The sequence below is a fragment of the Macrotis lagotis genome, chromosome 1, assembly GCF_037893015.1.
Source record: "Macrotis lagotis isolate mMagLag1 chromosome 1, bilby.v1.9.chrom.fasta, whole genome shotgun sequence".
Lineage (NCBI taxonomy): Eukaryota > Metazoa > Chordata > Mammalia > Peramelemorphia > Peramelidae > Macrotis > Macrotis lagotis.
In genome coordinates this window covers 443,563,891-443,589,357 of record NC_133658.1, presented here as the reverse complement: position 1 = coordinate 443,589,357, position 25,467 = coordinate 443,563,891, and the positions used below count along the sequence as shown (strand labels likewise).

Sequence of the window (25,467 nt, the reverse complement as noted above, 5' to 3'; positions counted from 1 at the left end):
GATACATACCTAGTAGAGGTATTGCTGTCAAACTGCTCTCCAGAATGATTGGATCAGTTCACAACTCCATCAATAATGCATTAATGTCCCAGTTTTCCCATATTCCCCCCAATCAGTGTTTTATATCTTTACTGAATATTCTTTCCATGTTATTTATTAATATACTTCTTTTATTAACTGTCATATTGACTACAGAGATAGTCTATTTTCATTCTAATCCTAACCCTGAACCATCAGACAAACCTAAGTCAAGACCAATCCAGAACAGCTAAGATTTCACTTCATTTCTCTTTCCCCCCCATCATTTACCTTGTGATTCTTGAACTATTTATTTCTCCAGGTGAATTTTGTTATTACATATATAATTTGCAAATTTAAACACATTAGTTTGCTTGTTGTGGAGCTAAAAATGTGAATGAAAATAGGTAGCATCAGCCCAATCATGAAGGAGATTCCTATTCCTCTTGATTTTAAATCACAGTTGGCTTATTCCTTACTTAAAATTTATTACAGAAATGTGAAATATGCTTACTTTTGCATAGCTTGATTAAAATAAGGAAACATTCTACTTCTGATGATTTGAGGCAATTGGATTATCATTGTAAAGAAATTTAGAAGTTAGAAAAGATGAAAAGAATGGTATAAAAGAGAAGAAAGGGAGAAGTGCAGTGCTTTTCATCTTCTGATGTTTATTTAATAATTAATTAGGAGATTCAAAACTTTTCTTTCCAATTGTCTTCTGTTTTATATCAGAAAACTAATTGTTTGCAAATAGGCCCTGCATTTAGAACTACTGACAGCACTCATCAGCATAAGCTTACTCTTTTCTGGCACCACTGACACCTATCTAGAACAGATGAAAAAATAAATGCAAGAGATATTAGAATAAAATATTTCAAAATAGACCATATCATAACTTACATTCCTGGTGTTTAACTTAATTTTTGATAGCATAATATTTAAGGATTATGTATAGAGAATATAGTTTTTTTAATTTAATAACTCCTTTATTCAGAAATCCAATTCTCTCTAAGAAAGGGAATATATTAAAAAAGAAAACAAAATTACTACATCCTCATAATTTCAGAAATGATTATATTAATATGATAATATATACTTTATTTTCAACTGTGATGTTAATTGTTGTCAGCTTTCTAGAATGTTGGGTCTCTAAAGTGCTGTTTTCCCACTGGCTACTCTACTGACTTTTAACTGCTAGAAAGAAGCCAGTAGATTAAATAGAACTCCACATCCATAGCAATATGAAGTTCAGCCTATAATTTTTCATCACCAAAAAAGGTAATCATTTTTCTATTTCTTTGTTAGAATTTTTTACAGAATGTAGCAGCATTCATTTTTTTCTTACTTGAAAACCAGTCTGCAAACTACTGTTAAGTGGTCCTTGTGATTCCTAACTGAGAGTGATACAACATGGTGATATTTGACTTCACTGCCTCTTCACCTGCTTTTCTGTGGTGTTTCCCTTACTTAGGTGATTCCAGTACACCTTCATTGTTATCTCCTGTTTCTCTGCTGTTTTATAACTTTAAAAGTGCTTTACTCATACTGATATCACCAATGTAATGCAAATATTTTCTCAATGACCATGACCACATGGATAATAAATTCAGGAGTGCAATCTACATCTTTTGACTGCAAGTCTGGTATTTGTTACTCCTGTCTTAGGCTTCCCATGGCCACACTCCATCTTCATGGCAGGATACTAACCTCTATTCTTCTTTTCTTGCAACTTTAATATAGTTTCTCATTTCCTAATAATCCTACGCTCTGATAAGAAACAGAAAAGCTCATCATAGTTCAGATCTTAATGGTTCCTAATATCTTAATGGGTTATCTCTCCAGGTTAAAACTGTATTTTAACCTTTGTCTTCAATTGTAACATGCAGAAATTTAGAAGGATAATGTGCTGTGTCATAATTTTTTCCCAGCATGTCCTAATTCTTCCCATCTTTAATTAATGTTGATAATAACTTCCTAAAAGAGATGCTATTCTTCAAACATCAAGTTCTTATTATATAAAATAAATATTTTAGGTTTTAAAGAGTATATACTATGTGGGAAAAAATATATTTACTTTAGGATGAAATGAGGTAAGCTGAAACAGAATCATAAATTTAACAATCTCAGGTTTTATGCCAGCAAGTATATGTGTCCTCGAGCAAATGATTTATTTTTATAAAATGTGGATAATGTAGACTTGTGATTGTATTGATATACATTAAAGTCTAAAGCAGGGGCCGAGCCAAGATGGCGACATGAAGGGATCAAGTCTAAGGAGCTCTCTGATAAAAACTCATAAATTAAGGACTCTAACTAAACTTTCGAGAGACAGAACCCATAAAGGGACCCAGTGAGGCAGTTCTCCTACTCAAGGTAACCTGGAAAAGAGCAGAAAGGCTCTGCTCCCCGGGGTCGGAGAGGCGGCCCGCCAGAGGGGTGGCCCGCCAGAGCCAAAGAACTTCAGCCTCCCGGAGGCAGCCCCAGGGTACTGGGAGCCAAGGCTCACAGCAGCGGGGGGAGTCTCCTGATCTGCACCCTGGGGATCACTGGGCACAAAGTGGGGGAACAGCAGGGGACCTCTGCCAGAGCGAGCACGTGGAGCCCAGCCCTCAGGGCACACAGCCAGCAGCCTGGTCTTTCAGCAGCCCAGACCCGGAAACAGAAGCAGGTGGAGCCAGTAAGCAGGAGCCCCCAGGGCATGAGCCCATTGAACTGAGGGAGGGGAGTGAAGAGAGAGAGACTGTAGAGCTCTGTCCTCTGCCCCTGGAACAGGACTCTGGGGCTCTCTGATCACTTTCAGATCCTGATCACAGTCTAGGCCCCCCCATAGAACAGCAGGGCACCCCCCACCTCAGCCCCCTGGCAGAGGGGGGCGCTTTTGGTCATTCACAGAGCAGGAGGGAGGACAGAACCTCACACACTGAGACCCTTGTGGGAGTGTCCCAAAAGCTCAGGAAGCACCCCCCAGGCTTAGGCTGGGAAAATGAACAAACAAAGAAACAAGAGGAAGACCATTGAGAAATATTTTGCAAATGAGCCCAAGAAGGATCAAAATACTCAGTCCGAAGATGAGGAAGCACAAGCTCCTGCATCTAAAGACTCCAAGAAAAACAGAAATTGGGCTCAGGCTATGATAGAGCTCAAAAAAGACTTTGAAAATCAAATGAGGGAGTTGGAAGAAAAACTGGGAAAAGAAAGGAGAGAGATGCAGGAAAAACATGAAAATGAAGTCAGCAGCTTAGTCAAGGAAATCCAAAAAAATGCTGAAGAAAATAGCATGCTAAAAACCAGCTTAGGTCAAATGGATAAAACAGTTCAAAAAGTTATTGAGAAGAATGATTTAAAAAGCAAAATTGGCCAAATGGAAAAAGAGATAAGAAAACTCTCTGAGGAGAACAAATCCTTCAGACAAAGAATAGAATTCAGGGATATTGATGAATTTACCAGAAATCAGGAATCAATACTTCAAAACCAAAAAAATGAAAAATTAGAAGAAAATGTGAAATATCTCATTGAAAAAAACAACTGATATGGAAAACAGACTTAGGAAAGATAATTTGAAAATTATTGGAATACCTGAAAGTCATGATCAGGAAAAGAGACTTGACATCATTTTCAAAGAATTACTACACGAAAATTGCCCTGATATTCTAGAAGCAGAGGGCAAAATAGAAATGGAGAGCATACACCGATCCCCCCGAGAAAGAGATCCCAAAAAAACAACCCCTAGGAATATTATAGCCAAGTTCCAGAACTCCCAAGTCAAAGAGAAAATATTACAAGCAGCCAGAAGGACACAGTTCAAATATCGTGGAGCTGCAGTCAGGATCACACAGGACTTAGCAGCAGCTACATTGGAAGCTCATAGGGCTTGGAATACAATATGCCAGAAGGCAAAAGAGCTTAGAATGCAGCCAAGAATGAACTACCCAGCAAGGCTGAATGTCCTCTTCCAGGGAAAAAGATGGACTTTCAATGAACCAGGGGAATTTCAAAGGTTCCTTTTGGAATGGCCAGAGCTGAACAGAAGGTCTGATCTTCAGATGCAGGACTCAGGTGAAGCATGGAGATTGGAGGAGAGGGAGGAAATAGGAGGGACTTAATGAGGATGAACTGCATGTATAGAAAAATGATACTGATAATATTCATATGAACCATCTCAGTTAATAGAGCAGGTAGAGGGAGTTTTTATAGTTGAAGTACAGGAGAAAGCTGAATTCGAAGATAAAATATGGTGTAAAAATGGAGTCAATAAGAAAAAAAGGGACATGGAATGGGAGAAAGAAAAAGGAGAGGGGGAATAGTCCAAGCTATTTCACATAATAAGATTTTTTTTTTTATTACAATGAGCTATTGCAATGATATAGAAGGGGGGAGGCAAGGGGGAATGAGGGAACCTTTGCTCTCATCAGAGATGGCTAGGAAAGGAAACAGCAAATATACTCAATGGGGTATAGACAACTGGAGTAAGAAGGAGGGGGGAGCAGGGGGAAGGGGTGGGGATGTGAATAAAGGAGGAGAGGATGGACCATGGGGGGACAGTGGTCAGATATAACACATTTTCTTTTTTTACTTCTTGCAAGGGGCTGGGATTGGATGGCCTGCCCAGGACCATAGGGCCAGGTGGATTCTGGGCCTAAGGGGTGGTATGGGGGCTCAGGGCTTCTTGGCCCCAGGACCAGGGATCTGTCTGCTGCGCCACTCAGCAACCCTACAGCAGAGTCAGAGTGAAAGGAGAGAGAAAATATAGTACATGGTAGTGGAGGAATAAGAACGGAGGGAGTTGCGATCAGCAATGGCAACGTTGGAAAAATATGGAAGTAACTTTTGTGATGGACTTATCATAAAGAATGTGATCCACTCACGACAGAATTGATGGTGTTGGAACAAAGACTGAAACACATTTTTTTGTTATTATTATTTGGGGGAGGGTACAGGGCAAGTAGGGCTGGGTGGCCTGCCTGGGGCCACATAGCAGGGTGATCATTGGGTGTCTGGGGCGGGATTCGGACCCAGGTGCTCCTGGCTCAAGGGCCAATGCTCTGTCTGCCACCCAGCCACCCCTACTATTATTACTATTTTATTTTATTTTGGGTCTTTTTTTTTCTTCTTTTTGGTTTTTGCAGGGCAGTGGGGATTGGGTGGTTTGCATGTCACATGGCTGGGTGATTATTGGGTTTACAAGGCTGGATATGGACTTGGGTGCTCATGGTTCCAGGGCTCATGCTTCGTCCATTGCACCACCTGGCCATACTTATAATTATTACTATTATTTTTTTTAATTTTAATTTTTTTTCTCCCCCTTTACTTTTTTGCCCAAGCAAGTCTATCTATATTCATGGGGGGAAGGGTATTTTGTTTACTTGTAAACAAGTATATTTTATTAATGTAAAGAAAAACATATGTACAAAATGAGAATAAAAAAATAAATTAAAAAAATAAAAAGTAAAAAATAGTCTAAAGCAGGTAAATAAGAAGAAGCATTTAAGTTTGTATACTAGTAATTTCTAGGGAAACTATCATGTTAAATAGATTTGAATTTGACTTTCTGATTTTGTTATTTTAATAATAAAAATGTCAAATTCATATTAAAATGGATCAGACTTCCAAGACTGATAAATAACATTAAAAAATTTGTTATGTATCCAAGACTGATAAATAACATTAAAAAATTTGTTATGTATCATATTTATATTATCAGTATATTTGCTCTGTGTTAATTTAAGCAAAATGGATATCTAATTTTATTTAAAGAAAAGATTGCCTGGTACCTTGTTTAATGCTTTTTAATTCCAGTTAAATTAAAGAAATTTTTTTTTATTTTCAGTGTAACATGTATATGTTTTTTGAAAATTACATGAATACTTCAGTAATTACAGCTTCTAATTTTAGGCAACAGAACTTAAAGAATAAGTTAGGGAATATATTTTAGATTTCTATAAATATTAGTTAAAACATTTGAGGCAAATTTGAAAATATGATAATTTTTAAAAATTATTGACATGAAAATGTTTTAAATTCATCATAACTGAGATAATTTTATTTACTATCAATATTTTATAGATACTTTGAATTTTTCTACATTTATCCTATAATCAAAAGCCTAATTGTACAGATAAGAAAATCATGGCCCAGTGAGGCTGAAAGTTGCTAAAGGATTTTTTTGGGGGTGGGGCAAGGCAGTGGGGTTAAGCAACTTGCCCAAGGTCACGCAGCTAGGTAATTATTAAGTGTCTGAAACTAATCAGGTCCTTTTGACTCCAGGGCCAGCGCTCTATCCACTGTACCACCTAGCTGCCCCTTGCTAAAGGTTTTAAAGCAGAGATTTGAATCTCTGTCCTTAATCCAGGCAAGAACTGTTTTTGATTGACTATCACAGAAAGATTTCCCTCACTTTATAACTCTACAGATGTACTAATAAGAATGCATTTGGTGGCTAGTCTATCTGGGTGCTATTAAAACTGTAAGGGAAATCTAGCATCAAGGACCAAGCCCCATCCAAACCTCAAGCATCCTCTAAAGCATTGTTGGATCATAGAGATGGTGATTACAAAGGGCAGATCTTGGAGGGAGGTGATATCATGGGTATCTATGCTGGTCCTTTTAGTAATTGTCCAAATGGACTATGTAGGACCCACATTTTTATAATTCTCTGTCCATAAATGTTACCAGAGAGTAGCCAGCATAAGTAACCATAGGCTTCTGGACCTGAAAACTCCTCAAAGTGATCGATTTCTATGCCACTTTTGAAAAGCAATTCCTCTCTGAGTTTTTTGGGTCCTATAACCTTTTATTCAGATTTAAGTATTATGAATTGGGGATATGACCCCTTTAACAAGATGAATTGAGGGGTGGCTAGGTGGCACAGTGGATAAAGCACTGGCCCTGGAGTCAGGAGTACCTGGGTTCAAATCTGGTCTCAGACACTAAAATAATTACCTAGCTGTAACCCCATTTGCCTTGGAAAAACCTATAAAAACAAAAAAACCCCAAACAAACAAAAAAACAAGATGAATTGGACCCATGTGGGCTTCATCATTAAATGGAAATGATTTATTTGAAATTGCATTTGTCTAGGCCCCTTAGGTCCTGCTGCCTTTCACAACCATGTTATGATTTTACCAGAGAATAAGACCTAGAATATTACTTTCTCTGCTAGCCCACTGAGCCCTCACCTATAAGAACCCGACTTCTGAGGAATACTGTTTGGTCTGAATTACTAATGGGTCCATGCGCTATGAAAGAAGCATACCCAACTACATTTCAACAGCTATTAATCTGATAAGAAGAGAAACCTTAAGAAATGGAGGTACTAACAAGTTCTAGTGATCTGCATTCTCAGTTATATTGCTGACATGGGAAAGAGTCTTAAAAGAAGGTTTGGGAAGCCCAAGGATGGCATTGTTGGGACATGATTTACATTTTTTAATAGCTTGGGAGGGGAAAATGTAAAGGTGGTTTGGAGAGTGTTTAATTGAAAGAAAGAGGATACTCTAGCTGATCTGTTGGTAATAAAAAAAAACCCTTGAATCAAAGTCTTTATAATGCCTGTGTTATTAAAAAAAAAAAAAGGGGGGGGTTGTCTAGTCACAGATATCTAGAAGAGTGCAAAGATTTGGACTAATCTCTTTGAACTAGCTTTCAGAGAGGGGGAGGTTTTAGCAAGTGAGCTGAGGATTATTGAATATGTCCATGTATGGGGAAAACTTTCAGTTTCAACCTAGATTCTGGGGCAGTTTGCATGCAAAAAGTTTATTATATCTTAGTCACTTTGTAAGTGATCCTGATGTGTAATGAAGAAGGCATGACTTAGCTGAAGGACCATCATTTCTTTCTTTCTTTTTTTTTTTAGGTTTTTTTTTTTTGCAAGGCAAATGGGGTTAAGTGGCTTGCCCAAGGCCACACAGCTAGGTAATTATTAAGTATCTGAGACCGGATTTGAACCCAGGTACTCCTGACTCCAAGACCAGTGCTTTATCCACTACACCACCTAGCCGCCCCTCCATCATTTCTTTCTTTCTATTTTTATTTTTTTTTGTCAGTCAACATGCATTTATTAAGAACTGGGTATTATGCTAAGACCTGGGAATGCAAAGGCAAGAAAAATATCCTGCCTTCAAGAAGCCCTTTTTCCCCCTGACAAAATTTTATTTATTTATTTATTTTCAATTTTTTTTTTTCCTTCAGTTAGTTGCAAAGATAGTATTCAATATTCATTTTTTGGTTAGATTTTAAGTTCCAAATTTTTCTCTTCCCTTCCCTTCCCTGAACCCTGCACTTGACAGCAAGTAATTTGATATAGGTTATACATGTATAATGATATTAAACATAGTTCCATATTAGTCATGTTGTGAAAAAAGGATCAAAACCTGAGGAAAATCATAAAAAAGCATAAAATAAATTTTAAAAATTGAAAATTTTTTTTCTGCATTCTTTCTCTGGAGGTACATAGTATTTTTCATCACAAGAACTTTGGAATTGTCTTTGATCACTGTTCTACTAAGATCTAAGGTTATCATAGTTGTTCATCATACTCTGGTGCTATTAATGTGTTCTCCTTACTCACTTCATTTAGAATCAGTTCATGTTTTTCCAGATTTTTCTGAAGTCTACATGATCATGATTTCTTACAGAACAATAGTACTCCATCACATTCATTTACCACAATTTGTTCAACCATTCCCCAATTGATGGGCACCCCCTCAATTTTCAATTCTTTGCCACTACAAGAGTTGCTATAAATATTTTTGTACATATGGGTTTGCAGGTTTTTTTTGGAGGGGGCAGAGAACATCATTGTTGCTGTTATGTCCTAGTATATGTTGCGGATTCAGGAGAAGCCTGATATTTCTGGTCTTCATTTTCTTTGACTTTTTTTTGACCATTCCCTCATAGGTTAATTATATTTTGTTATTGTTATTTGCTTCTTTTTTACTATCTTTGTGATTTTAGTTGTTTTTTTTCTCTAGGGCGAGTAGAGTTGCTAATCAGTGCCAGAAAAAAGGTCCCCTGTATTCTCTTATTGCCTAACTGTCCAACCTCCTTACCTACCATCTTTGGACTGAGAGCTCCTGAAGCTATTGATGCAGGCCCACCACTGGGGGGAGGGGGATATTCCTGCCATGTTCCAGTTCTATGTTCAGCCAGGTATTATAAGGGGTCTCCTGTTATGTTATCTTCCTCTGATTTTTTTTTTTTGGTTGACTCTGCCACTTCAAAATTTGATTTTAGGAACTATTTTAAAGTTGTTTAGAGGGGAAGGTTAGGAGAGTTCAATTGGATTCCAACCTGTACTGACCAATCAAAACCTAGTTGGCACAGTGGATAGAGTATTGGCCTTGGAGTCAGGAGGACAAGAATTGGAATTCAGCCTCAAGCAAGTCACTTAACCCTGACTGTCTAGCATCTAGAGCCATATCCTGTAGTCCTGATTCATAATCTAATCATTGCACCCAGTTTGGAGGAGAAAGTGAGGGTAGTGACTTAGCTCTACACCCCCCTAATTCAAATCCAAATCACATGCTTGTCATGGAATCACCTCCCTGATGTTCTTTTTTTTTTTTTAGGTTTTTTTTTGCAAGGCAAATGGAGTTAAATGGCTTGCCCAAGGCCACACAGCTAGGTAATTATTAAGTGTCTGAGACCAGATTTGAACCCAGGTACTCCTGACTCCAGAGCCGGTGCTTTATCCATTGAGCCACCTAGCTGCCCCTTGGTGAGAGAATCTTGATAGAGGAAGGCGGCTGCCAGCCTTCTGAGTAGTCCAATAATTCCTGCCCCGGCTTGGAGTTGTGCCACGACCTCAGAAGAGTTGAGCACCTTAGGGTGCCGGTGGCTTCTGAGTTCAGAGCAGCTGGGTAGTGGCAGAGAAATGCACTCTGGGGCCAGGGGCATCTCTATACTTTGAGACTCAGAAGTGAGTAATCCAGGCCCCGAGCTATCTGAGGCTGAGGGACAAAGGTCTATTGCCTGGTTGTGCAGAGAGCAAAGGCAGTCCACCCTGATCTCTTGCCAGTCTCTGTACTGGGAAGAATTGCCCCAACAAAAGGCTAAATTTTAGTCAGAGTTTTAATTTGTTCCCCAGTCTCCTGCCTGAGAGTTGGCAAACTCAGATCATGCACCCCAAGAAACAGAAGTGGCAAGATTTATGCTCTTTCTCAAAGAGCTCAATATCCTAGCTGTGAGGTGAAGATGGAGGTGGAAGTGCCTCAAAAATACTTATCCTGTGGGAATGTCATGTCCTGTGATCAACAAGCCCATCCTAGCAGCAGACAGGTTAACACAGCTTCTCAGTCAATAAACATTAAGTGCCTTCTTTTTGCCAGACACTGATAAATGCTGGGGAGAAGAAGGAAAGAAGAAAGATAGTTATAGATAACCTTTTCAGGTATCCTACCTAACAGGGAATAGTGCAGCAACATCATGGAGGTCTTGTAGTAGCAAAGACATGACTTGTCTTAGAGTCTCTAAAGGCTTAGACATTTGTGTTCCTTACTCATGTGTCTCTCTACTATTACTGTACTCTTGTGTGTGTTCATTCTTCCCACTATGTGTATATATGGGAAAGTGCAACTCAAGTTCATAGTGCAGAATGTTTTGTTATTATAGTTCATATTATGCCATTTTAGCAAATAGCTTCTAAGCTAATTTTCCCACTCATTCACCTCATTCACTAGAAGATAAATACATGAGTCATGGCCAATGAGCATAGTTTTTAATATTTCAGATCACAGATTACCCTGAAACTAGAGTAGTCATTTCTAAGATAAACCAACTCTCACTTTGGAGAAGAGATTCCAGAATGGGATTGGTTGCTTGATTGTTTGGTTCTTCTCCTTCCTTATCAAAAGAAGACCAAAATGACATTACTGTGTCTGAGACAAATTACAGTATGCCTGACTGTGGCTGATCAGACCAATACAAGCTCAGAATGTTCTACCACAGGTTGAGCACAAATAGCCCATGTGAACACCTGGGGTGGGTTCTCTAAATTTACAAATGTCACGTTTCCTTTGAGCTGTTTCCATTCTACACTCCTCATAGAGAGCAGCCCCCTCACTGATGAGGGCACATCATGCTGGGTGGTCCTTGTGCTGGTGTCTCCCATGTTGTACAATCACTTCTTAAGTTCTATGAGACCTTTAGGATTTCTTGGTATAGCTTCTTCTGACCCCCTTGTGAGTACTTGCCATGTGTGAGTTTTCCATAAAATAGGTTTTTTTTTTCCTAACAACATGTCCAGTCCATTGTAGATGCACTCTCTGTAGCAATGTTGGAATGCTAGATAGTTTACCTTGAGAAAAGGCCTCAGTGACTGTATCTTCTCCTGCCAGGTAATCTTCAGAATTTTCCTAAGACAGTTTAAATGTCATAGTGCTGGTAGACTGTCCAGATTACACAGACATATATCATTGAGTTCTGCATAATGGTTCTGTAGACCTTCCATTTGGTAGTCAGTCTAATACCTCTTCTCTCCCATACTTTCTTTTGGAGCCTCCCAAATACTGAACTAGCTCTGGCAATGCATGTATCAACCTCATTGTCAATGTGTACTTCCCTGGAAAGAACACTGCCAAGGTAAGTGAACTTGTCCACAGTATTCAGAACTTCTCCATTTGCTGTAATCAATGGTTCCACATATGAATGGTGTGGTGCTGACTGATGGAGCATCTGTGCTTTCTTCATATTAATTGTTAATATTCCAGTGCTTTGCAGCTTGGGTTGACCCCATTAACCAATCAGAACTAAAGATTGATTAGTCCCTTTAAGAATCAGTACTGCCTCAGCCATGTGCTTCATTAGCAGATGTGGTGGCTCAACAATACCCTGCACAAAACTTTGCTGATGCACAGATGGATCTAGGCTGTGGTTTCTTTTGAGCTACCAAAGTGTCAGACCAGGGCCACTGGGGTACAACCATAAATCTGTGATTAGAAAGAATTAGTTTGATGTTTGATAAGTGTTTGATAACGACTGAAAACATCATGGGAGCAAGGACACAACCTTGTTTCACTCCAGTGATGACTGGAAAATTTTTGTTTTAGGGTTTTTTTTTTGGCAAGGCAAATGGGGTTAAGTGGCTTGCCCAAGGCCACACAGCTAGGTAATTATTAAGTATCTGAGGTCGGATTTGAACCCAGGTACTCCTGACTCCAGAGCCAGTGCTTTATCCACTGTGCCCCTAGCTGCCCTGATGACTGGGAAATCCTGAAGAGCATTGTCCACTATCCAGAACTTGGGCGTACATACTGTCATGAAATTGATGTACAATACTGATGAACTCTGCCATAAGCCCTCATGACTGATGGTATCAAAGGCCTTGATCAGATCTACAAATGTACTTCTGTTCTCTTCCTGGCACTTTTCCTGGAGTTGTCAGACAACAAACATTAGAAGCCATACTAGCTCTCAGGAAGATGACCATCTTCCCACTCCTTTTCTGCTCCACTGTTGCTGATTGTGTGTTGGCTCAGTTTTCCCTCCAAGTTAGCAACAAACTGTTCCCACTCAGAGAGACAATCTCTTGACTTTAATTCTTCTAGTATTCATTTTGCCTTGGAGCCACCTCTTTGGCTGAATGTGAATATTTAGCTTAGAGAGAATGAGTCTGTGATCAGTCCAGTACTCTGCACAACACATTGTCTTTGTCACTCTCACATTCCATCTGCCTCTTCTCCTTACAATCACATAGTCTAATAGATGCCAATGTTTGCTATGAGGGTGCATGCAGGAAATTTTATTGCATTTAGGTAAACAGAAGACAGTGTTTGTGATGAGAAGAACATGAGATGGGCAAGTCTTCAGTAGTAGGTAACCATTGCTATTGCTGTTTCCAACTTCATTCCTCCCAAGGACCCCCTGCCATATCTGGTAAACTGAGCCTACTCTAGCATTAAAGTTACACAGAATTATAAATTTGTCTTCTTTTTGTACTGAAAAGGGTCTCCAGATCTTCATAAATTTTTTCTTTAACTTCATCAGTGTTTGTCAAGCATGGATGGAACATAGGGACTGATGATGGTGGCATGGCTTTTCCTTGGAAGTGGCAATCTCATTTTCAGGAACCTGTCATCACTCCTTTGATAGAAATTCAAGAAGATTGACTTGTTTAGCTTTTTTTTTAAAGTTTTTGCAAGGCAAATGGGGTTAAGTGGCTTGCCCAAGTCCATACAGCTAGGTAATTATTAAGTGTCTGAGACCAGATTTGAACCCAGGTATTCCTGATTCCAAGGCCAGTGCTTTATCCACTATGCCACCTAGCCACCCTGACTTGTTTAGTTTTGATTGCAAAATTTATCCCAGCTTCACAGCATTCTCCTTCACTGAAGCCACTTCAGAAAAATAATGTATCTACTCTTACTTTCAGTAAGCTGGCCTTCATTTGCCAGCCTTGTTTCACTCAGGGCTGCTATTTGTATATGATATCTGCTGAGTTCTCTTGTAACAAGAGCTGTTCATCTTTCAGGTCTATTGGATCTTGTGTTGTCTATGAGTGTGTGCACATTCCATGCACCAATAGTGAGTGGAATCTTCTTTTAAATTTTTGTAGATTTTTTTTTGTGTCTTGACTGCACTATAGGATCCTTGTCTGCCTGGTAATCAGGTCAAGGCTGGGTAACCAGACAATTTTTTAAGTCACCTTTTCTAGCCCCTTCCTCACATCAGGAGGTAAGCAGTATAATCCTTAAAAGGGCTGTTCAGTCACCAGAGGCTGCTAAATGTCATTGCTGCTTTCAGTGGAGGAACAACTCTATGGCTTAGGCCACTTGTGTTCAGGGTTGTGACCACAGTTCCCAATGTATCTGTATCTGCTGCTTCATCACTTACTTGTAACTACAGGTTAATAAATGATGTTTTTTATTGCATACATAAATTGTATTTAAGTGAAGTAGAGCTGCATAAAGTCATCTGTCTCACTCTCTCTTCCAAAGTCATCATGATCCAGCATAGCAATGGCTATGGCTGTGGATGTACAGTGGATGACCTTGGCGTCTTCAATGTCTAAGCAAGCTCTAAGTTCTCTAAAGCACCTGCTTCAGCTGCCTTCCTGGTCATTGCTCCATCTATTCAGCTGGCTTCCTGGTCATTGGTCCACCCATTCCATCATGTGAAAGACATCACATGCTTGAGGTAGACATCTCCTATTACTCATCGATGAGTTCGAGTCTCCCTTGGTTTTCCTCAACCTGGTTTAGCCTGCCTGCTGAAACTGTTTACCGGAGTCTTGTCACTGTGCATGCTACAGCTTCTTGGAGTCACAGGTGAGAGGTGATTCAGATGGACATTAAAGGTGGAAAGTAACCTTGAAGAGGGCTCAGCAGCCCTCACACCAAGGTACTAGTCTTCCTTGAACATATCTTACACCACAGGGAATAGGATATAGAAAGGGAGAATACACTATGATTCCACTTTTATTCCATGTACCATATTTCCATGTACCACAAATTATCTATCCCTTCTCCAATCAGTGGGTACCTACTTTGTTTCCAGTTCTTTGTTACTTCAAATGGTACTGGCTATATTTACTTCACATGTAACAAACTGGAAAAGATGATAAAAAAAAGTCACTGTTAGAGGGGTTATGAAAAAGCAGATATCTAAATCATTGTTGACAGTTTTGAATTAATATAGCCATTTTGGAAAGAAACTTTATGTAAATCAACTGGTTAAAATATGAATACCCAGAGATTAATTCCTTTGCATAGACCCTGAGATAGTTATTGAGAAAAAGATGAGCACCATATTCATGTTAAAATATCTGTAGCAGAATTTTTTGTGATAGTTAAAAACCTGGAAACAAAGTAGAGGCTCAGCAATTGGGGAATGGTTAAACAAATTATGGTATTTGTGTATAATAATATTAGTATGATATAAGAAATGATGAATATGATGAAAAACATAGAATGAGCTACATCAACTGATGTAAAGGGAGGTAAAAAAATCTAGGAAAGCAATATATACAATTACAATAATAATATAAATGGAAAGAACAATAACAACAATTTTTGATAATGAATTTTATAATATATACAAAATATTTATATAATTCTTTTTATATGGTAAAGAATTAAAAACTGTAAATGAAGATGATGAAATATTATTGTGCTCCAAGAAAAGATGGGAAGTTAGTTTCAAAAAATTCTGAGAAGACATGAACTGATGCAAAGTGAAGTGAGCAGAACCTGAGGCATAATCTGAACATCAACAACAGTATTGTAAAACTAAGCAACTTTGAAAGACTTAGGAACTTTGAATTTAAAGACCAACCACAATTCCAAAGGACTCATGATGAAGTAGCTACAGCGCAAATAGAGAACTGATAGAATCAAAATGCAGACTAAAACATCTTTTCTTCCCTTTTCTTTTTTTCTTCTTTTCAACATCACTAAGATAGAAATTTGTGTTGCTTGACTGCACATATTTGATATGGGTTTTTTTCCCAATGTATGGGAGGGGGAAGAGAAAGGGGGAATTCAGAACTAAAAATAAAATAAAATTTAAAAAAAGAAAATGAATGTTGAAAAAAATTGCACAAAGCACAAAGTTACAGCTAGAGTGCTGGTCCTGGAGTAAACAAGAACTGAGTTCAAATTTGACCTCAGTCACTTTAGTTATGTGACCCTAACATCTGTTCTCCTTAGATTCTTTCTCTGGACAATGGGGATAATAATAATAGTATATTCCTCTTTGGATTGTTATGTGAATCAAATTGTAAAGCCCTTAGCACAGTGTTTGGCATAGAGTAAGCACTGTATAGATGCTAACTAATCTTATTTTTTTTAGGTTTTTTTTGTAAGACAAACGGGGTTAAGTGGCTTGCCCAAGGCCACACAGCTAGGTAATTATTAAGTGTCTGAGACCGAATTTGAACCCAGGTACTCCTGACTCAAGGCCAGTGCTTTATCCACTATGCCACCTAGCCTCCCTGACTACGCCCTAGCCACCCCACTAATCTTATTTTGAGACAATACCTCCCCTCACTCCATAGTAGAGACTGAAGAGCTGTAGAATATTGGATAGAATGCCAGTTTTTTTAATTGAACAGTTTTACTGAATTTTTTTCCTTCTTTCTCTTTTTCTTTGAAAAATTCTGTTATAAGGGATGGCTTTCTGGGAAGGGGAAGGAGGTGACATATTGGGGGAAATGTTCAAGCAAAAGTTGTCAATAAAATGCATTTTAAAAATAAAAAATAATACAGTGAGTATTTTAGTGTATTTGAGACCTTTTGAATCTTTATTGATTTCCACATTCATGCCTAGCAGTGGGTTGTCTGACAGTGAAGTTATGGATATTTTAGTCACTTTTAAAATTTAATTTCAAATTGCTTTTCAGAATGTTTAAAATGTCTGTCTCATGACAGCATTAGTTTCCATAGACTTCATTTTTTTTTAGTTTTCTTCATTTCCCTTTTCCAATCCTTCTCCAATTGGTCAATTCTATTTTTGTTTTTTCTTGCAAGGCAAATGGGGTTAAGTGGCTTGCTCAAGGCCACACAGCTAGGTAATTATTAATTGTCTGAGGCCGGATTTGAACTCAGGTACTCCTGACTCCAGGGCCAGTGCTCTATCCACTGCAACACCTAGCCATCCCTCAATTCTGTTTTTGAAAGAGTTTTCCATTTGACCAATTGAGGTTTTGAGAGAATTATTTTATTTTTGTATTTGTCCAAATGAGGATCTGAGAGAATTATTCTTATTTTGTATTTGTCCAATTGAGGATCTGAGAGAATTTTTCCAATTGTATTTTCCAATGATTTGTTTTCTTGTTGCAAGTTGTTAATCTTCTCTTGGGTTTCTTTTCCTTATTTCTTCAAGGAAGTCTTTTTGTGCTGGAGACCAGATCATATTCTCCTCAGAGGTTCTAGGTCCCTCTGAGTTAGGATCTTTTCCTTTCAAGAATTTTTCTCTGGATCCAACTTTCTGCTGACCTGTCTTCATTTTGCTAAGACCTTGAGTTGGGGAAGGGCTGGTTCACAGAGGTTTGGTGTTGCGATCCCTAGAGGCTTTACTCAGAGTGCAGTAATTCCAGATGACCAGTAGGGGGTGCTAGAGGATTTGCTCACTGAGTGCAATTTCTCCGGCTGGGCAGTAGGAGGTGCTGGTTGCTTTCTCTGGAGTGTCTGTGACCTTGACTGAGGCCTTCAGCCTTGGCCTGGAGGGAGTGATTGAAGCTGTCAAATACTTTTGTCCTCAGTCAATGGTGGGCTCTACCCTGGGGTGAGGTCATCGCTCTCCCTGTTGTCAGTTGAGGTGGTTCTTCTGCTCACACACCTGCACCTGAGACAGAAGGTCTGTAATTGTGTTTGTTCTGGGAAGAGGCCTCAGCCCAAATGGAGGCTGGACTCTGAGTTCCTCTGGACCAGAGGAGACCAGGGATGATGTCCAGCTCTCCCTCACCAGAACTCTCCCCCCAGCCCTACCAGCAAGGTCCTGAGGGTCAGCACCAACAACAATGCCTCTGCTCCCCAGTTGACCCAAGCCCCCCCCCCCCTTCTTGGACCCTGAGTCTCTGGGGCTCCAAACCCACCTCTAATCAGGCTGATCCATGCTGATTTGCCCTCTGTGCTCGGACTCATCCATGACTGCAGAAGACAAATCCTGAGGTAGATGGTCTTTGGATCAGATTTCTGTTAAGTTTGTTTCAGGGGCAGCTAGGTGGCACAGTGGATAAAGCACCAGCCTTGGAGTCAGGAGTACCTGGGTTCAAATCCGGTCTCAGACACTTAATAATTACCTAGCTGTGTGGCCTTGGGCAAGCCACTTAACCCCATTTGTCTTGCAAAAAAAAAAAACCTAAAAAAGTTTGTTTCGCTGTGGTATATGTATGTCATGGAACACTATTGTTCTATTAGAAACCTGGAGGGATGGGAATTCAAGGAAGCCTGGAGGAATTTGCATGAACTGATGCTGAGCGAGATGAGCAGAACCAGAAAAACACTGTACACTCTAACAGCACCATGGGGGTGATGATCAACCTTGAAGGACTTGCTCATTCCATCAGTGCAACAATCAGGGACAATTTTGGACTGTCTGCAATGGAGAATGCCATCTGTATTCAGAGAAAGAATCATGGAGTTTGAACAAAGTACAAGTACTATTTCCTTTAATTTAGGGAAAAAACCTGATATCTTATTGTCTGATCTTGTTATCTCTTATACTTTATGTTTCTCCCTTAAGGATATGATTTCTCTCTCATCACACTCAATTTGGATCAGTGCACAAAGTGGAAACAATGTAAAGATTGACAAATTGCTTTCTGTGGGGGGTGGGGAGAAGGAAGTAAGATTAGGGGAAAAATGTAAAACTCAAAATAAATAAAATCTTTAATAAAAAACGAAGTTTGGGGGCGGCTAGGTGGCGCAGTGGATAAAGCACCGGCCCTGGAGTCAGGAGTACCTGGGTTCAAATCTGGTCTCAGACACTTAATAATTACCTAGCTGTGTGGCCTTGGGCAAGCCACTTAACCCCATTTGCCTTGCCAAAACCTAAAAAAAAATAAAAAATAAAGAAGTTTGTTTCATTTCATAGATGGGGAAAGATCAGGAGATTTTAGAACTGTATCTGTCTTCTCTCTGCTATCTTGGCTGGAAATCTTAAAACTAATTCTCACATCTACCATCAATAATAGAAAGTATATAGAACTTTATATTTAGAAAATTGACAAAGATGACAAGAGATGAAAATAATGTTGGAGGAGTTGTAATCTCCTGTCATCTTTGTCAATTTTCTAAATATAAAGTGCTATATACTTTCATTTATTAATTTAGGTTATTATATCTGTATGTGTCATATATTCTTAGAAGTTCCATAAGGACAAGAACTGTGTCTCATATGTAGTCTATTTCCCCCAGGGCTTAATATAGTTCTCTTCACATTTTTGCTATTTACAAAAATTAAGGTAATTTTCTTGCTGTGAGATTGGAAGTCTGTACACAAGTTACCCTTATACAACTAATTCAGTTGGATGCAACAAATGTTTTAGTACCTGCTATATATATTTTTTAGGGTTTTTTTTTTTGCAAGGCAAATGGGGTTAAGTGGCTTGCCCAAGGCCACACAGCTAGGTAATTATTAAGTGTCTGAGACCAGATTTGAACCCAGGTACTCCTGACTCCAGGGCCGGTGCTTTATCCACTGCTCCACCTAGCTGTCCAAGTACCTGCTATATATTGAGCTTAGCAGTGAGCAAATAAAAACTCCTCTCTTTCAATGTGGTAGTTGTGGTAGGAGGACTATAAATGTGTACTTTTAAAAAAATACACATAAGAGGAAGTTCAGAAAGGGATACATTAAAATGAGCATTGTTGGAACTAATAGTTAATTTTAATATATATCTGAGAAAATACAAGCTATATATATATAATAGTTTGATTATATCACATAGAATATATTTTTCCATTTTTGTTCAAGTTTGTTGATTTTTTAAAATTCATAATAACAAAGTGATAAAAAAATAAATCACTCAGGAATTAGTCAAAATTCTTTTTAATTGATTAGATCTGCTCCATTACCTTTATTCTAAAGATTTGATCTTTGAAAAGGACTGTGTGACTTTCAGATAATGATAATAATCTTTTAGTAGCAAATAAGGGGACACTCAAGTCATAGAGTAATCATCTATAAAACATTTGATAAAGATTATAAAAAGTTGAAGTTTTAAATATTTGTAAAACATAGTTCTGCCAAATTTCTGAAAGAAATTATTTACACTCACTACTTTCTCTTCTTTACTTCCCACTCAGTTCTAAGATCTTTGGTCTCTGACTACTACTACTGAAAAGTTATTTCCTTCAAGATTAATAATAATTTCATACTTGCCTACTGAGAGAATGTTTAATGGGCCAGCTAGGTGGATAGAGGAATGGGCTTAAAAAATCAGGAAGTTTCATACTCACTTACACTAGCTGTGTGAACCTGGGCAAGTCACTTAACTCTTGTGTCTTCATTTATAAAATGAACTGGATAAGGAAATGACAAAACAGTCTAGTATCTTTGTCAAGAAAACCTCATTGGGATCAGGTACAGACAGAACAGCAAAAATAAACTACTTAATAAGCAGTTTTCATTGAATCCTGGCCCTTCCATTAATAACTTGTATAAATTTAGGTAAATCAATTAACCTTGTTGAACTGTGGTGTTGATGATGAATACCTGATCAGTTGAGTTCCTTGCCAGACTACTTAATGACATTACAACATGTAAAGGATCTGTTAACAAAAACAATGAGGTTTTATTGTCTTAACTATATGTGGACTAAGAACTTTCAGAAAAGGGTTAACTCTCTCTAGGAAACAATTTTTTTGGAGGGAAACCATCACAACAGGTAGTATTATAGGAAGTGAGCCTCACTGAAGAGGGAAAAAAGAGTTGTCTTTATAATTAACCAGCTTGGTTTTGTAGCCTTTGTGTTTTCTATTTTGTTTTAGATGAATTAAAGCCTATCTTATTTTAGAACTATTTTTAAACTGAGAGCTTCCATGATAAATGTAGGCTGTATCTATCATTTTTACAGAGCTAGGAGATCTAATCATATTTTCCAGGGAGAGAGACCCTGTTTGGGGATAAAAGCCAAAATGATATGATTGTAAGAATATTGAACGAATCCTTGTAAACTAGATTTTTAGTCCTAGGATAGAGGTGTCTTATGGGACATCCAGGAAGAGATATATATGCAGCAAATAGTTAATCATGCATGACTGGTTTCAGAAGAAAGATTTAGGGATAAGTGGGAATTGTTTATATGGTGATAATAACTAAACTTGAAAGGACTGATAAAATTTCCAAGGCAACATAATCCAGAAATAGAGATTGAAAAGTAGTCTTTACCTCACATGAAGTGAGTTAGTAATTAGGTATCATTAGAAAGTCAATTATCTCTTTCAAGTATGAAATCTTTAGAATAAAAATAATATATAGACCTAACAAATTAAAAAGTAATTTAGCCAATTCCTAATCTTAATTCCACCAAGCTGCATGACTGATATGATTATGGAGTTAAATATTTTAAAAAAATTATTATTATGAATTTTAAAAAATCAACAGACATGAACATTTTCTATTACAACAAATAGACTAATTGTAATCTAAATGATAGCATGAAACTATTTTGAATAATGTGGATTTTTAAAGTCATATTAAATTTAGCATGGTAATTCCATCACTGCACTTCTTACATGTATCCCTTTCTGAACTTTCTTCTGCTCTCTTATGTGTACTTTTTAGAAATGTTTCATTGATGCATGTCCTTTTCTTTTTTCTTTTTTTTTTTTTGTTTCACTATCATCATTCCTCAGATACCTCATAACCCTGACTTATGGAGCAGCTAGGTGGTGTAGTGGATAAAGCACCAGCCTTGGAGTCAGGAGTACCTGGGTTCAAATCCAGTCTCAGACACTTAATAATTACCTAGCTGTGTGGCCTTGGGCAAGCCACTTAACCCCATTTGCCTTGCAAAACAAAACAAAACAAAACCCTGACTTATCCAAAGAAATCAAAGTGTACCCTTGTAACAAATAAATGGATTAATGCAAAATAAATCTACAGTTACCTGAGTATATATGTCATTTTACTCTTCTAATTCATCATTTCTTTGTTGCATTGAATGGTAATCTTCAAGTCTTTTATGGTTTTCATTTGTAATGTTGTAATCATTGAATTCTTTTTTTCCATTTTTTCATTTTGTTTCATTTCGTATTTACACATTACTAAAATAATCTTGTGGTGAGAGTGAACATAATCCACCACCCCCCAGAAATAAAATACCTCATGAGAAATAAAATGAAAGAAAGAGAAAAAAAATGTGCTTCAGTCTGTGTTCGGATACCATCAGCTCTGCCTCTGGGATGGATCACATTCTTTATCATAAGTCCATCAGAGAAGTTATTTCCATATTTTTCCACAGTTACTATTGCTGCTTGTAATTCCTTTCCATTCATTCCACCCCACTGCCATTTTATTATAGGTTCTCTCTTCTTTCACTTTGTCCCTCTTAAAAAGTGTGCTGTGGGGCAATCTAGTGGTGCAGTGGACAGAGCACTGACCCTGGAGCCAGGAGACCCCAAGCCTACCTCCTACCCCAGAGATCCAAAAACCACCCAGCCCCTTAGTCCTGAACAGGCCACCCAATCCCACCACCTTGCAAAAAAGTAAAAAAGAAAATGTATTAAATCTGACTTTCCTCTCCCATGATCTATCCTCTCCTCTATCACCTACATCCCCCCCTCCCTTCCCTTGTCCCCTTTCTTCCATCCCCTTTCTCTCCTTTTTCTTTTCAATTTCTATACAGTATTAAGTATGTATGTTGTTTCTTTTCTGATCCATTTCCAATAAGAATGACAGCTCCCTCAATCCCCCTCACCTTCCCCCTCCCATACCATTGAAAAAGCTATTTCTTGACTCTTTTACATGAAATATCTTAGTCTATTCTACCTCTCCTTCCCTTTCTCCCAGTACATTTCCTTTTGACCAACTGACTCCATTTAAAAAATATATTATACCTTCTTATTCAGCTCCCTCCTGTGCCCTTCTAACTGTTCTAATAAATGAGAAGGTTCATATGAGTATTATCTGTATCATCTTCCCATGCAGGAATACGTGTAGTTCATCATCATTAAGTCCCTCATAATTTACCCTTCTCATCCGCCCTCTCTATGCTTCACCTGAGTTGATCATTTTCAGTTCATCTCTGGTTGTTTCAACAGGAGTATTTGAAATCCCCCTATTTAATTGAGAGTCCATCTTTTCCCCTGGAAGAGGATGTACATTTTTGTTGGGGAGTTGATTCTCGGTTTCAATTCTGTATATTTCTTGGATCTTTATTGAAGAGAATTGCTACAAAATTCCCCTCTTCTCCTTAGTTGGCTGATTCTTTTTTTATTTTTTAAAAATTAATTTTTATTTTTACTATCATATATAAGGATAATTTTCAACATTACTTTTTTATTTTTTTAGTTTTTTAGTCTTTGCAAGGCAATGGGGTTAAGTGGCTTGCCCAAGGTCACACAGCTAGGTAATTATTAAGTGTCTGAGGCTGGATTTGAACTCAGGTACTCCTGACTCCCAGGCCAGTGTTTGATCCACTGTGCCACCTAGCTGCCCCTCAACATTGCTTTTTGTAAATTTTTCTCCTTTCCATCCTTCCCTCCCTCTACCCTAAGATAGCAAGTAATAGAATATAGATTATACATGTACAACTATGTTACACTTATTTCCAAATTAGTCATTCTATGAAAGAAAAACAAAACAAAAGGGAAAGACAATGCGAAATAAAAAACACATTAAAAATGAAACTAGTATGCTTTAATTTGCATTCAGACTCCATAGTTCTTTCTCTGAATGTGGATGGCATTTTCTATCTCAAGTCTTTTAGAATTGTCTTTGATCATTGTACTGCTGAGGGGAGCTAAGTTTATCATAATTGATCATCACACAATGTCACTGTTACTGTATATAGTATTTTCTGATTCTGCTAACTTCACTCAGTATGAATTCTTGTAAATGTTTTCAGTTTTTTCTGAAATTTGCATGCCCATCATTTCATATAGAACAATTATCCATTGTTCAGCCATTCCCCAATTGATAGGCATTCCCTCAATTTCCAAACTGCCACCACAAAAAAAAGCTTCTATGAATATTTTTGTACATGTGGATCTTTCCCCTTTTTTTATGATCTCTTTAGGATAGAGAACTAGTAGTGGTATTATGTGATCAAAGGGTATGTACAGTTTTATAACTCTTTGCGTATAACTCCACATCGTTCTCCAGAATGGTTGTATCAATTCACTAGTTAACTGATTTTCTTCTATTATAAAATTTTCATGTAATCAAAATTATTTATTTTATTACTTGTGATCCTCTCAATCACCTGCTTTGTAAAGAATTCTTCAGTTATTCATCATGGTTGTGAAGAGCATCTCATTCCTTGCCTCTTTAGTTTATTTGTAACATGATCCTTCATATCTAGGATGTCTTTATTTGGATGCTGTTGTGATGTGTCATATGAGATTGAACTGAATTCAATGTCTGCCAAATTTTTTCCTCAGAAGTTTCTGTTAAATCTGGAAATCTTTTTTTTTCCAGTAGTTTGAGTCCAAGTTGAACACTATACTATTATGTTTGATTGTTCTTGGATTTTGTGTACTTAATCTGTTCCAGTAATCGATTTTCCTTTTATAGCATATACTAGATGATTTGCTGATCTTTACTTTGTGTTTAGAATAAGATCAATATTGCTACACCCCTTTTCCCTTTTTATCATTATTTTCTTTTAGATTCTTGACTTATTTCCTCTGGTTAAATTTTATTTTTTTTTCCAGTTACATAAAATAATTCTAGTGTTTCTGTTGGTATAGCACTAAATATGCAAATAAATTTAATAGGATTTTATTTTTATAATATTGACTGTCAAGCATGAGCTATTAAAATCTTTCCATTTATTAATTCTCTCAGAGTGTTTTGTGGTTGCATTCATGTAATTGCTATGATTGCTATGTATGTTTTGGCAGGTGGATATAAAAAATAAGAATTTATGTGCTAGTCACATTTTGAAAGATATTTATTCTTTTTGAGGGGTTATCTTATAAAATTTGAGGGGGGGCTATTTTATTATAAGTTACTTTGAAGAAGTAATTTCAAAGAAATTTTAAGTTGAATTTTGGGTTTCTTAAATATAAAATCTGTAAAAAAATTGTTTCCTTTTTACCCATGTGTAAATCTCAATTCATTTTTTCTCAACTTATTATTAAAAATAATATTTCAATTACTGTAGGAAGTAATAGTGGTGAAAATGACATCATTGTTTTCTCCTTGTCCTTTTTGGAATTTTGTTATTATTATTAAAAAGTTAGCTCTTAGGGGGCAGCTAGGTGGCACAGTGGATAGAGTACCAGCCCTGGAGTCAGGACATCAACATCATCAGGTACCTGAGTTCAAATACGGCCTCAGACATTTAATAATTAACTAGCTGTGTGGCCTTGGACAAGCCCTTAACTCCACTGCCTTGCAAAAAACCTAAAAAAAAATGTTAGCTCTTCATTTTAGGGAAACACTAGTTAACACATTAAGGGAGGCCCATTTATTCCTATACTTAATATTTTTGATATAATAAGCATAACAAATGCTATACTGTCAAAAACTTTTTCTACTTCTATATAATCATGTAATTCTTATTATATATTAATATATATTAATATAGTTAATATATTAATATTAATGTGGTCTTTTATGTGTATAGTAAAACTAGCATTTTACAAACCTTATTTTCTTGCTATATAGTCTTTTAAACATAATATTGTAGTTTCTTTGCTAATATTTTGTTTAATATTGACATTAATGCTCATTAGAGACATGGTCTATAGTTTTATTTCTCCATTGGTTAGATATCAGGATTATATTCATCTTATAGAAAAAGAAACTGAATTCCTTCTTATTCTGTTTTTGCAAGTAATT

The 25,467-nt window shown here is 37.4% G+C and overlaps 1 long non-coding RNA gene across 2 annotated transcripts in view; it reads left to right on the top strand.

Moving 5' to 3' along the window:
* The first annotated feature begins 1,233 nt into the window (after positions 1–1,233).
* The window catches only part of LOC141519035 (uncharacterized), a 41,470-nt gene continuing 17,236 nt past the window's right edge, over positions 1,234–25,467 (top strand). For both annotated transcript variants that reach the window (XR_012477341.1, XR_012477343.1), the window contains exon 1: positions 1,234–1,299. This is a non-coding gene — a long non-coding RNA (uncharacterized LOC141519035). The remainder of the gene's footprint in view (positions 1,300–25,467) is intronic.